The following is a 14,114-nucleotide window of genomic DNA, read 5'->3' as shown; positions in this document are numbered from 1 at the left end:
GGGCGTCGTTCTCTTCTCTCAGGATAGTGAATGGAACTGGGGCGCTGACCTGGCACAGCGTAACATTATTACCAGGATAGTCCATATGTGCAAATTGTCCTTAATAGAACAGCAAAACAATGTAAACATTTTAAAAGTTCTTGGAGGCTCAAAGAACAAATATGAGTCCGTACCCAGGTTACTTTGTATAAATCACAGAGGCTCTCGTGCGGTGGAGTCCATCTCTGGGCACATTCCCTTAAAAACAAAGATCTCAGAGGCTCAGGTACTTTTGAGTCTATCACTGGGCACATTTTCTTGGAGTTCCGTTGCACAATAAAAATGACAGCTAAAAACAAGTGCTGTAATACCCCTGATCAACCTGAAAAGGGGGTTAAGGGTAAAAGGTGCAACAACGGAACAGGCACAACTTGGTGTGCGATAGCAGAAGCAGGCAGGAGGTCCTGGAAACAAACTTGGCTTTGTTGACTTTATTATTTCAGTGGGTGACACCTACCACTGAGCCGTGGATAAACTGGCAGCCGCAACAAAGGACCAGAAACATAGGACTTCTGTCCTGGAAGAGTTAAATTTTCAAAATCATCTCTTGGCAAAATAAATCAAAGGCCTAGCAGGCTAATTCAAAAGGGTCTGTCATAATCACCCGGCTCTGCTGGCAAATATGGCCTGTAGTAGTCCTCTACAGGAGGATGTGCCCACATCACAGTGTCAGGGGGCAGCTGCAAAGTGAAGGGACCCCTAATAGGAATTGGCCCCATAGGCCTAGGGGTAAATACACTGGTGGACCGTACCGGTCCAGGCATAATGATTGTAGGTTGCGGTGGACTTGATACCGCCGCCGCAAGCGGTCCGGTGGGCTCTGTGCAGCAAATCACCGGATTAGCAGGTCTTCTTTGGGACCTTGACGGAGCAATGTTAGAAGAAGGTGGTTTACGGGTGGTGACAGGCACCCTTACCTCGTCCTTCTCAGGCGGCGTCTGGATCCTGGCGGTGGCAATCTTGCGCAGCTCCCGCAACTTCTCCTCCAGCCGAACGATCTGGTCACCTATACTTTCAGTGTCAGAGTCGCTGTCTCCTGCTGGCGCCGCCGGCGCAGGTACGGTGTAGGATGCATCAGACGCGGCCGCTGCAGGCTCCGGTGGCGCATCGGGTCTCCTACCCTTCCGGATATTCTCCAGGGTAACGCGGAGTCCTTTGAGATTTTCCAGGTCTTGGATGGTCTTCTCCCGGCGAGGCAGCTCGGGGGACGGATAGGGACTCACCCATTTCTCCAACACGGTTGGCTGCCAGAATACATTAGGACCAATGAAAGAGCCCCGCTCCTGGAACGCGTGATGGGCTGGTTGTTCTGGAGAGCGTTCAGGTTCCCGCTCGCAGCCAGAATAGTCCTCTTCTGCCTCCCAGTCCTCCGGTTCCCTCTTGGGACGGGTCACGGCAGTTGCATATGGGCCTCGCAGACTCTCGGCAGGGGTGAACTCCACCTCCTCTCCTTCGTGGAGGCTATGCTGATATGAAGGGAGGTAATCCCTCTTGACAGATCTCCTGTTAACGTATAAGTCTCTGCCAGTTAGGTAGTCTTGTATGAACCCGTAGCCACGGGTCTTGTCAAAGGACACCACCAACCCCTTCCTCCTTTCCAGGCGGGGTTGGGTATTCGTGTGCCGCTCGTGAATCGACTTGGTTAGCTCTTCATAATATATTTTAGTTTGGGTATTTCTCTTTATAGCGGCCTCCCGAATCTCTGCCATTAACGCGGACCACTTGAAAGAGGGCTGAAAAAAGTCTCTCCAAGAGCCATAGCAGGGCTCTGTTTCTTTCCTCGGTGGCGGGCAGGCGGGTCTCTCCGGTCCCGGAGAGTAGGCCGGTGGAGCGTCTTCTGGCTCTACACCGATATCAGTCATTTTTGGTAACTCAGGCGCGGACGTCGCAGCAAAGCAGTCCTCACTCTCCAACATGCTCGATCCTTCTCTGGAGAGCGACAGGGTGGCGCCAATAAGTTCAGCCAGATCCTCCCATTGTACTGGGAGGCCGCCCCCCAGGTATTCCAGTATGTGGAAGGCGGAGTCCATGCTGGCAGACATGCAAATATCCAGACAGGCGGTGGCGCCTGACCTTGAACCTTTTCCCGCTTTTTCAGTGAAAAGGCGCCAACTTTTCCCGCATTTTCGGGATGAAGATGACGCAGCAGTAAATCCAGCAAGCTCAGCGGCCATCTTTTAGCAAGAAACGCTGTCTATTCACTGACAGCAAGCAGGATGGTAAAAAGTCCATAAAACCACACTCCGATGTGGCGATTTCTTTCCTCTTGATAGCGCAACACTGCACAGCGCTTTTTGGAGGTTTTAGGGACACTTTTGGTATGTTTTTCAGTCCACAAAGTCCACTTTAATAAAACAGGCAATATGTCACTTTGGTCACAGGGCAACTGTATAAGGCACAAAGTTCACGCTTCTTGCACTAGAAAGCGTGCGTATCCTGTTCGTGACGCCAAAAGAGAGGTGCAGCGTACTCAAGTTAGGTGTAGAAATGTTCCTGGGTGTTGTAGTGCAATTGTGACACTAACCTGAGACAGCTGACTCTCTGCAAGGGCAGGTAATGATAAGTAATGTTCGTGACGCCAGTGCCAATTAAACGGTGGCACGCCGTTTGCTGATAGCAGGAATAACTGAGGAACCACGTGATGTTAACCACCTCAGCCCCCAGTGCTTAAACACCCTGAAAGACCAGGCCACTTTTTACACTTCTGACCTACACTACTTTCACCGTTTATTGCTCGGTCATGCAACTTACCACCCAAATGAATTTTACCTCCTTTTCTTCTCACTAATAGAGCTTTCATTTGGTGGTATTTCATTGCTGCTGACATTTTTACTTTTTTTGTTATTAATCGAAATTTAACGATTTTTTTGCAAAAAAATGACATTTTTCACTTTCAGTTGTAAAATTTTGCAAAAAAAAACGACATCCATATATAAATTTTGCTCTAAATTTATTGTTCTACATGTCTTTGATTAAAAAAAAATGTTTGGGTAAAAAAAAAATGGTTTGGGTAAAAGTTATAGCGTTTACAAACTATGGTACAAAAATGTGAATTTCCGCTTTTTGAAGCAGCTCTGACTTTCTGAGCACCTGTCATGTTTCCTGAGGTCCTACAATGCCCAGACAGTACAAACACCCCACAAATGACCCCATTTCGGAAAGTACACACCCTAAGGTATTCACTGATGGGCATAGTGAGTTCATAGAACTTTTTATTTTTTGTCACAAGTTAGCGGAAAATGATGATTTTTTTCTTTTTTTTTTTTTTTCTTACAAAGTCTCATATTCCACTAACTTGTGACAAAAAATAAAAACTTCCATGAACTCACTATGCCCATCAGCGAATACCCTGGGGTCTCTTCTTTCCAAAATGGGGTCACTTGTGGGGTAGTTATACTGCCCTGGCATTCTAGGGGCCCAAATGTGTGGTAAGGAGTTTGAAATCAAATTCTGTAAAAAATGACGAGTGAAATCCGAAAGGTGCTCTTTGGAATGTGGGCCCCTTTGCCCACCTAGGCTGCAAAAAAGTGTCACACATCTGGTATCTCTGTATTCAGTAGAAGTTGGGGAATGTGTTTTGGGGTGTCTTTTTACATATACCCATGCTGGGTGAGATAAATATCTTGGTCAAATGCCAACTTTGTATAAAAAAATGGGAAAAGTTGTCTTTTGCCAAGATATTTCTCTCACCCAGCATGGGTATATGTAAAATGACACCCCAAAACACATTCCCCACCTTCTCCTGAGTACGGAGATACCAGATGTGTGACACTTTTTTGCAGCCTAGGTGGGCAAAGGGGCCCATATTCCAAAGAGCACCTTTCGGATTTCACTCGTCATTTTTTACAGAATTTGATTTCAAACTCCTTACCACACATTTGGGCCCCTAGAATGCCAGGGCAGTATAACTACCCCACAAGTGACCCCATTTTGGAAAGAAGAGACCCCAGGGTATTCGCTGATGGGCATAGTGAGTTCATGGAAGTTTTTATTTTTTGTCACAAGTTAGTGGAATATGAGACTTTGTATGAAAAAAAAAAAAAAAAAAAATCATCATTTTCCACTAACTTGTGACAAAAAATAAAAAATTCTAGGAACTCGCCATGCCCCTCACGGAATACCTTGGGGTGTCTTCTTTCCAAAATGGGGTCACTTGTGGGGTAGTTATACTGCCCTGGCATTTTCCAGGGGCCCTAATGTGTGGTAAGTAGGTAAATGACCAGTGAAATCCGAAAGGTGCTCTTTGGAATGTGGGCCCCTTTGCCCACCTAGGCTGCAAAAAAGTGTCACACATCTGGTATCGCCGTATTCAGGAGACGTTGGGGAATGTGTTTTGGGGTGTCTTTTTACATATACCCATGCTGGGTGAGATAAATATCTTGGTCAAATGCCAACTTTGTATAAAAAAATGGGAAAAGTTGTCTTTTGCCAAGATATTTCTCTCACCCAGCATGGGTATATGTAAAATGACACCCCAAAACACATTCCCCACCTTCTCCTGAGTACGGAGATACCAGATGTGTGACACTTTTTTGCAGCCTAGGTGGGCAAAGGGGCCCATATTCCAAAGAGCACCTTTCGGATTTCACTCGTCATTTTTTACAGAATTTGATTTCAAACTCCTTACCACACATTTGGGCCCCTAGAATGCCAGGGCAGTATAACTACCCCACAAGTGACCCCATTTTGGAAATAAGAGACCCCAGGGTATTCGCTGATGGGCATAGTGAGTTCATGGAAGTTTTTATTTTTTGTCACAAGTTAGTGGAATATGAGACTTTGTATGAAAAAAAAAAAAAAAAAAAATCATCATTTTCCACTAACTTGTGACAAAAAATAAAAAATTCTAGGAACTTGCCATGCCCCTCACGGAATACCTTGGGGTGTCTTCTTTCCAAAATGGGGTCACTTGTGGGGTAGTTATACTGCCCTGGCATTTTCCAGGGGCCCTAATGTGTGGTAAGTAGGTAAATGACCAGCGAAATCCGAAAGGTGCTCTTTGGAATGTGGGCCCCTTTGCCCACCTAGGCTGCAAAAAAGTGTCACACATCTGGTATCGCCGTATTCAGGAGACGTTGGGGAATGTGTTTTGGGGTGTCTTTTTACATATACCCATGCTGGGTGAGAGAAATATCTTGGCAAAAGACAACTTTTTCCATTTTTTTATACAAAGTTGGCATTTGACCAAGATATTTATCTCACCCAGCATGGGTATATGTAAAATGACACCCCAAAACACATTGCCCAACTTCTCCTGAGTACGGCGATACCACATGTGTGACACTTTTTTGCAGCCTAGATGCGCAAAGGGGCCCAAATTCCTTTTAGGAGGGCATTTTTAGACATTTGGATACCAGACTTCTTCTCACGCTTTGGGGCCCCTAGAATGCCAGGGCAGTATAAATACCCCACATGTGACCCCATTTTGGAAAGAAGACACCCCAAGGTATTCAATGAGGGGCATGGCGAGTTCATAGAATTTTTTTTTTTTTGGCACAAGTTAGCGGAAATTGATATTTTTTATTTTTTTCTCACAAAGTCTCCCGTTCCGCTAACTTGGGACAAAAATTTCAATCTTTCATGGACTCAATATGCCCCTCACGGAATACCTGGGGGTGTCTTCTTTCCGAAATGGGGTCACATGTGGGGTATTTATACTGCCCTGGCATTCTAGGGGCCCTAAAGCGTGAGAAGAAGTCTGGAATATAAATGTCTAAAAAATTTTACGCATTTGGATTCCGTGAGGGGTATGGTGAGTTCATGTGAGATTTTATTTTTTGTCACAAGTTAGTGGAATATGTGACTTTGTAAGAAAAAAAAAAAAATTCCGCTAACTTGGGCCAAAAAAAAGACTGAATGCAGCCTTACAGAGGGGTGATCAATGACAGGGGGGTGATCAATGACAGGGGGGTGATCAATGACAGGGGGGGTGATCAATGACAGGGGGGGTGATCAATGACAGGGGGGTGATCAGGGAGTCTATATGGGGTGATCACCCAACTGTCATTGATCACCCCCCTGTAAGGCTGCATTCAGACGTCCGTATGATTTTTACGGATCCGATCAGTCTATCAGTGGATCCGTAAAAATCATGCGGACATCTGAATGGAGCTTTACAGGGGGGTGATCAATGACAGAGGGGTAATCAATGACAGGGGGGTGATCAGGGAGTCTATATGGGGTGATCACCACAGTCATTGATCACTCCCCTGTAAGGCTGCATTCAGACGTCCGTATGATTTTTACGGATCCGATCAGTCTATCAGTGGATCCGTAAAAATCATGCGGACATCTGAATGGAGCTTTACAGGGGGGTGATCAATGACAGAGGGGTAATCAATGACAGGGGGGTGATCAGGGAGTCTATATGGGGTGATCACCTCCGTCATTGATCACTCCCCTGTAAGGCTGCATTCAGACGTCCGTATGATTTTTACGGATCCGATCAGTCTATCAGTGGATCCGTAAAAATCATGCGGACATCTGAATGGAGCTTTACAGGGGGGTGATCAATGACAGAGGGGTAATCAATGACAGGGGGGTGATCAGGGAGTCTATATGGGGTGATCACCACAGTCATTGATCACTCCCCTGTAAGGCTGCATTCAGACGTCCGTATGATTTTTACGGATCCGATCAGTCTATCAGTGGATCCGTAAAAATCATGCGGACATCTGAATGGAGCTTTACAGGGGGGTGATCAATGACAGGGGGGTAATCAATGACAGGGGGGTGATCAGGGAGTCTATATGGGGTGATCACCACAGTCATTGATCACTCCCCTGTAAGGCTCCATTCAGACGTCCGTATGATTTTTACGGATCCGATCAGTCTATCAGTGGATCCGTAAAAATCATGCGGACATCTGAATGGAGCTTTACAGGGGGTTGATCAATGACAGAGGGGTAATCAATGACAGGGGGGTGATCAGGGAGTCTATATGGGGTGATCACCACAGTCATTGATCACTCCCCTGTAAGGCTGCATTCAGACGTCCGTATGATTTTTACTGATCCGATCAGTCTATCAGTGGATCCGTAAAAATCATGCGGACATCTGAATGGAGCTTTACAGGGGGGTGATCAATGACAGGGGGGTAATCAATGACAGGGGGGTTATCAGGGAGTCTATATGGGGTGATCAGGGGTGATCAAGGGCTAATAAGGGGTTAATAAGTGACGGGGGGGGTGTAGTGTAGTGGTGCTTGGTGCAACATATTACTGAGCTGCCTGTGTCCTCTGGTGGTCGATCCAAACAAAGGGGACCACCAGAGGACCAGGTAGCAGGTATATTAGACGCTGTTATCAAAACAGCGTCTAATATACCTGTTAGGGGTTAAAAAAATCACATCTCCAGCCTGCCAGCGAACGATCGCCGCTGGCAGGCTGGAGATCCACTCGCTTACCTTCCGATCCTGTGAACGCGCGCGCCTGTGTGCGCGCGTTCACAGGAAATCTCGCGTCTCGCGAGAGGACGCACCGGCGCGTCCACCCAGAACAACAGGACCGCCGCAAAGACGCAATCCTGCGTACGGCGGTCCTGAGGAGGTTAAAACAGAACTCAAACTTTAGTAGTCATCATACATGGACATAGATGGAAGCGCAGTTCCTTTGCAGACAGCTGGTTTCAGTACATTTGATGCAGGCAATATATAGCAAGGTGACTTCAGAGTGTTAAACACAGGATTTGTCATATAGAAGAAACCGCAGCACTCTCCTGTCTTCAATTCAGTGGAATTTATTTCACCAGCAAAAAAATGCGACGTTTCGACCGTAACGGTCTTTCTCAAGCAAAGGTTGCTTGAGAAAGACCTTTACGGTCGAAACGTCGCATTTTTTTTTTTTTTTTTTGCTGGTGAAATAAATTCCACTGAATTGAAGACAGGAGAGTGCTGCGGTTTCTTCTATATGACGCATCCAAGGGGGAACTTCTGACTGGCTCCCAACACGGCTGGCACCACCACAAGATAAGACTTTAATTTTTCGTTGTGCTGCTATACGCATTTTTTCCTATGAAACACAGGATTTGTAGTACAGGCGGCTTGCACTCTATTCCTGACTGATCCTGGAACATAGAAACTCTTCTCCAAGGCCCAATGCCCTAGCTCTGGCTTATATCCTTGGTTTTATAATGATCAAGTACCTCCTCTGTTATCTTTAGTACCTCTTGCTTTTCTGGACTTGCCTCTGTCTCTCCCAGCACTGACTCTGGAAACTTCTGAACTCCCCAGTCTCCTCCGGCTGATTAACGGTGGTGTTCCTGCTTCTGCATATATGAACTCAGGAGGGGAACCTTCTCCTTTTGATCTGGAACCCGGTTACAGGGACTGCAATACCCTCTCCTGGTTTGCAGGCTTCAGGCCTGGACTTGACTCAGACATAGTCTAAACTCCAACTCCAACTCTTTAACTCTAGACTTAAGACTGCCTCTCCTTACCCTGACTGGGCCTTATATAAACTAGGGCTCCCTAGCTCCCTCTAGTGACTAAGAGCTGGAATGACACCCCTAGCAGGCCTGTACATGCACATTTTACAGTAACAGGGAAGTACATAGCATTACATTACATTACATTTTATGCAGATGACTCATACCAACTTCCCCATAAATAAGGGGAAACGACAGCACACAAGTGACCCTTCTGTAGTGACGGGCATTACAGCTCCCGTACACTACACAGGACGCTTTACAGACGTGATGTTTATGGAGGACATGCAGAGCTTTTTAAGTCCTACGCATCGCCACAGCCCTTTGGGGTCCACCCTCAGAGAACGACTCGACCGACAGGTAGAAGACTACCTCGCCTTAACTGCAGATATCGACACTCTGAGGAGCGATGAACCCCTTGAATACTGGGTGTGCAGGCTTGACCTGTGGCTTGAGCTATCCCAATTTGCAATAGAACTTCTGGCCTGCCCCGCTTCGAGTGTCCTGTCAGAAAGGACCTTCAGTGCAGCAGGAGGTATTGTCACTGAGAAGAGAAGTCGCCTAGGTCAAAAAAGTCTAGATTACCTCACCTTTATTAAGATGAATGGATCCCGAAGGGACTGACAGTGGGCGATACATTTGACTAATAAAGGCCTGGTGATGAGATGAGCTGCCTTGGGCTAAAAATGGTCCACACGCGGGCTGTATTTTATCTCTGCATGCCGGATGACTTGCGTGACTTATCTGCCACCAACTAGGGTTCAAGCCAAAATGTTTTAGTGCACTTTCTGCCTGCCTGGAAAACATAAATTTTTCTGGCCGCTGCGACAGCAGCGGCTGCAACAATATCTAATTTTTCAGGCTTGTGTACATGCCTAATTTTTCTGGCCTCTGGTGCTGCACTGTGGCTGCAAAAACAAAACAAAAAAAAAGGCACATACATGTGTCAATTCCCCTTCGTGATCGTTACCTTGTTGTGGTGAAGGGGCTTGCGTATCACAATGAAGCGACCACTTCTATGAGTGTGTTGGCAATGGCAATGTTGGCACACCCCAGATGATAAGGTCGTTGCTTCATTGTGAACAGACCAAAAGCGTTCGGCTGGATCATTTTGCATAGAAAAATCATAAATTTTCTTTGTGATCATCTAAGGTGATCATTAAAGCCTACTAGGCCAACAATGGGCCCATACTGCAGAATCATTGTTTTATGGGTCACTTAACTGTCACTGAACTACCTCAGCACGACCATAGGCTTTGAAAAAACCCCATCGCCTGCAATCTCCCAAACGTGCGCACGAGCACAGTCATCACTACACCAAGATTGACGCATAGAGGAATAAAATTTATGTCATGAGTGTGTCAACTATTGACAACTCTTTGCGGTTGTCTAAAATCTATTCCATACATGTCCCCTGATAGGGGAAGTAACAGGGATTAAACTGATAGGAATAGTACTACTTAACACACCACTCATATCTGGTGGCACAGTACATTGCACGGCGCACGCGCAGTGCCCCAAATTGGAACTAGGAGGACCAACCAAGCATCTTTTTCCATCTCCCGGTTCCTAAAATCTATTTCATACACCGGCCTCTGATAGGGGACGTAACAGGGATTAAACTGATAGGAATAGTACTACTTAAACACACCACTCATATTGGGATTGCACAGTACATTACACGGCGCACGCGCAGTGCCCCAAATTGGAAGTAAGAGGACCGACCAAGCATCTTTTTCCATCTCCCGGTTCCTAAAATCGATTCCATACACATCCCCTGATAGGGGACGTAACAGGGATTAAACTGATAGGAATAGTACTACTTAAACACACCACTCATATCTGGTGGCACAGTACATTGCAAGGCATACGCGCAGTGCCCCAAATTGGAAGTAAGAGGACCGACCAAGCATCTTTTTCCATCTTCTGGTTCCTAAAATCTATTCCATACACCGGCCCCTGATAGGGGACAAAACAGAGATTAAACTGTTAAGAACAGATTTTTTTTTATTTAAAAAAAAGAGGACAGCCTCTGCGGAGCTGGGTATTTTTTGGGCGCGTTACTGAACGCTTATGCACAATGGCTGCAGGCTCATGCGTCCTTTTGCGGAGGTGACAAACCTGGTCAGTCAAACCCAAGGCAACATCATCAACCTCATCCCATATGCGTTTTTTCTGTAGCGTGCCCTGCGAAGAGTGCTGGATCAGGCCGTAGATAAGCATGAAGAGGAAGAGTTGTGGTCACCATCACCACCAGAAGCAGCCTTGTCGTCGTCGATTGCTGGACCTGCGGCAACGCAGAGAGAGGAGTCTGAAGAAGAGGAGTCAGAGGAGGAAGGTGGCTTTGAGGAGGTGGAAGACCAACCACAGCAGGCATCCCAGGGGGCTTGTTGTCACCTTTCGGGGACCCTTGGTGTTGTACGTAGCTGGGTGGAGGAAGAGACCTTCAATGACGTCAGTGAGGACAAGGAATGGGACATGGCTAGCTTGGTATCCAACCTTGTGCAAATGGGGAGTTTGCGGTTGTGCAAATGGACTGTTTGCGGTTGATCCGCCTCCGGCATAACACAGTCCAGGTGTTAGTCCCCTTGAAACAACTTTTCCATCACTATTGTGGCCAGAAAGAGTCCCTGTGGGTTTTAAAATTCGCCTGGCTATTGAAGTCTATGGCGGTTCGTGAACATTTGCGAAAATTTGCGTTCTCCGTTCACGAACTGAAAATTTTATGTTCGCGACATCTCTATATACAGCAGGAATGGGGTATCAAACCGCGCGTAAGCCAGGAACAGGGCATTGGTCAGCGCCTCTTGTTGCCGGGGCCCCCAGTTGACTGGGTGTTTCTTCAGGCCCCCAGCCGTGCCTCTTAGCAACTCGTTTAACGGGCCCACCAGATGAGTGAATTTGGGTATAAACCTCCTGTAGTAGCCGGCCAGTCCCACGAACGCCCGTACCTCCCGTAGCGTACTTGGTTGGGGACACTTCTGAACCTTCCAGCCGAAGCTCTTTAAATTCCACCCGCAGGGCCTGAACCACATCCTTCAAGGACTCCGATTCTTCAGACCCCGGCCGGTCCCTTGTTACATGCGTGCTATTCATCACTCTTGCTGCCGCAGGTATGGGCTCTTCCACTCTCTCTACGGCGGCTAAGTAGACACTGTAGAATGTTATATCGGCCATTGTTCGGGTCATCTCTTGTAATTTATCTTGTAAGAATTTATTGGAGAGCCCCACTATGAACTGATCCCGTAGGAGCCGATCCACCTCCCGGAAGGCGCCCATAGCCTCAGGGTCTCGTCTTTGTATCTCATTCAGTGTCTCCTGTAGAGCATTGGAATATTGCATCAGGGTCTCGCCCTCTCGTTGGGGTCGGTTAAAGTAGTGACTCCGTAACTGTACCACTTTGGCCCGCCCCCCTTGGGCTCTATCTAGCAGGGAGAATATCTTCTCTACGGTATCTCTCTCGGAGTCAGGCCTTACCATCACTGTCCGCCTGACGTCACCCTCTAGTGCTCCCAACGCAACCTCGGCCCGCAGTTCGGGGGTCAGGTTACACATTTTAACTGCACTTCGCACCCTTTCAGTCCAGTCCTGCAATGTCATGTTGTTACCGTCATACTTTGGCAGATGACGCAGCAGCGCCCCTACAGCGATGTATCCTGCTAGGGTAGCCATATTGTTGGAGGCAAGCTGGACTTGCGCCTGTGCACCCTGGGCTGGGTCCTGATCCGGCACCACTGGCACCGGGTGACGATCTCCCGCCGCGTTCCCGTCCATAACGGTTGCTGTATGCTGCCAACTACGCTAAGTTGTAAGCCGTGTACCGGGCTGGGCTCCCCAGGATACAGCGAAGTCACAGACAAGGAAAGTGACACTGACACCTGCTTAATATGCAAGAACAGAAACATTACTTAGGCAAAAAGTAATAACACAGGCATAACCAAAACAATACAAATACGCATAGAAAACGCTATATCCCGGACCCACAGTAAATGTCCCTGCCCACTGGACAGGCCTAGTCAATGGCGGACACAGCAGAGCCTGCAAGTCGTGCTGTGCCGCTACAGAGGACTGACCTAGCCGATGGCGGACACAGCAGAGCCTGCAACGTCAATACCTCGCCGCAGAACAGTCCCGAACAACCTGGCAATAACACAACCCTAACTAGCTATCTAGTTTCAGGCCTAGGCTTAGTCTCTGTTTTTCAGGCGCCACTAGTGTAAAGCATGGAGTAAACAGGTGTACTGACCTTCGTCTGTTCTGGGCTCTAGGATGCCGCTTACCCGGGATGGCCACCAAGCTCTCAGCAACCGTGCGGCCTTGCTTGATGATGAGGCTTTCTGTCCACACACTGAAACTGGTCTTCCTGGGATAACCTCTCTTTCAAAGAGCTGGATTCAGTAAGGAGATGACAGCTACTCTCCTTCCTTTGAGTGTCCATTCACTGCCGGACATCTGCAAGCCAGGATGGAATCGGATTCAGTCCCTCACAGCACAATCCTTCCACCATGTCAGATCAACACTTCCTGGTTCACTCACAAGCAGCAGCATGAGTCATCACCTACTTTACATATGCAAATCCCAGAGTCTGCTGGTTGTAGCTGCAAAACAGTGGCTTCTAGTGCCCGGAATGCCAAATGACAGTTTAAGTACACTTTAAACATAAACCTTATACAGGCAGAGCTTATCCACAATCTCACAACCTGACAGCACAGAACTTTGGATTCTGTGGCTGGAGGTACATTAGGCGGTCACAGGATAAAAATGTAACTGTCGGCCAGTACAGGCCCCAAAAATTAGGCAATAAGCATTCACCTGACAGCAAAGAACTTTGGATTCTGTGGCTGGGGTACATTAGGTGGTCACAGTATAAATATGTATTTGTCAGCCAGTACAGGCCCCAAAAAATTGCCAATAGGCATTCACCTGACAGCACAGAACTTTGGATTCTGTGGCTAGAGGTACATTAGGCGGTCACAGGATAAATATGTAACGGTTGGCCAGTACAGGCCTCAAAAATGAGGCAATAGGCATTCACCTGACAGCACAGACCTTTGGATTCTGTGGGTGGAGGCACATTAGGCGGTCACAGGATAAATATGTAACTGTCGACCAGTACAGGCCCCAAAAATTAGCCAATAGGCATTCACCTGACAGTACAGAACTTTGGATTCTGTGGCTGGATGTACATTAGGTGGTCACAGGATAAAAATGCAACTGTCGGCCAGTACAGGCCCCAAAAATTAGGCAATAGACATTCACCTGACAGCAAAGAACTTTGGATTCTGTGACTGAAGGTACATTAGGCGGTCACACGATAAATAAGTAACTGTCGGCCAGTACAGGCCCCAAAAATTAGCCAATAGGCATTTACCTGACAGCAAAGATATTTGAATTCTGTGGCTTCAGAAACATTAGGCGGTCGCACGATAAATATATAACTGTCGGCCAGTACATACCCCAAAAATTTGCCAATAGGCATTCATCTGACCGAAAAGAACTTTGGATTCTGTGGCTGGAAGTACACTAGGCGGTCACAGGATAAATATGTAACTGTCGGCCAGTACAGGCCCCAAAAATTAGCCAATAGGCATTCACCTGACAGCAAAGAACTTTGGATTCTGTGGCTGGGGTACATTAGGCGGTCACAGGAT

The 14,114-nt window shown here is 47.2% G+C and overlaps 1 pseudogene; it reads right to left on the bottom strand.

Moving 5' to 3' along the window:
• Nucleotides 1-10,311: 10,311 nt before the first annotated feature.
• On the bottom strand, nucleotides 10,312-10,489 carry LOC120992995 (annotated as a pseudogene).
• Nucleotides 10,490-14,114: the final 3,625 nt, after the last annotated feature.

The sequence above is a fragment of the Bufo bufo genome, chromosome 2 (assembly GCF_905171765.1).
Source record: "Bufo bufo chromosome 2, aBufBuf1.1, whole genome shotgun sequence".
NCBI classification, from domain to species: Eukaryota; Metazoa; Chordata; class Amphibia; order Anura; family Bufonidae; genus Bufo; species Bufo bufo.
This window is presented reverse-complemented; position numbering and strand designations above follow the sequence as displayed.